This window comes from Chenopodium album, chromosome 12 (genome assembly GCF_948465745.1).
Source record: "Chenopodium album chromosome 12, dcCheAlbu1.1, whole genome shotgun sequence".
In the NCBI taxonomy this organism is placed as follows: domain Eukaryota; kingdom Viridiplantae; phylum Streptophyta; class Magnoliopsida; order Caryophyllales; family Amaranthaceae; genus Chenopodium; species Chenopodium album.
In genome coordinates, this window is record NC_137845.1 from 39,312,450 (window position 1) to 39,313,297 (window position 848).

An 848-nucleotide genomic window follows, 5' to 3' on the forward strand; every position below is an offset into this window, starting at 1 on the left:
TTGCTTGAACAACGTCATCATTTTCCCTTGGGTTGGATTTTGTTTTGCTCGAGGACGAGCAAAAGCCTAGCTTGGGGAAATTTGATGAGCGTCATTTATGGCACTCAAAAGAATAAGATTTAGGTTCATTTTCTATATTTTCTCTCATTATTTTCATATAATTTTCTTAGTTTTCTTATATTTTCCGTTTTAATAACTCTTTTCGGTTTTCGATTAGTTTTTACGAGTTTTTCGTATTTTTTAGTTCTTAATATATTTTGTTGATTCTTGATTTCTTTAGTTGTTTGTTGATAGATGATGATTCTTGAGTAGTTGTTTGGCTAAGAATTGGGTGAAACTTGTATGATTGATTGATTGTGATTAATTTGGGAATTGTGTTGATTGATTGTTGAGATTAAAGTGATTAATGAATTGTGTTGATTGATTGTTGATTGATTGTGATTAATTCGAAAGAAATAAACAATGAAAAACATTTAGGCTACCCAACATCTTGGCATCGATAGCTCGCTCAATAGGCTTAGCTTGATTACCCTCCACCGGTAGTAACTAAACCTCACTAAGGTCAAAAGGTCATAAAAAGGGTTGAAACGTTTAGGCTAGGAAAAAGGGTATGGAAATAAATTTAGAAATTGGTGGTGAACTTATAAGTGAAGTAAGGTTGATCATTCCTCAATTCAAACTCAATAAACTACCAACTTTCAAATCAAAAATTCTAGCAATAGATCACAAAGCAACTCCTCCCCCAAGCTTATTCTTTTTCAACCAAAAAAACAAATATTTTTGCATGTGTGTAATTCGATTAGGCCTTGAGAATTACGCTAGATTGCATTGTAATTGCTAATGACACG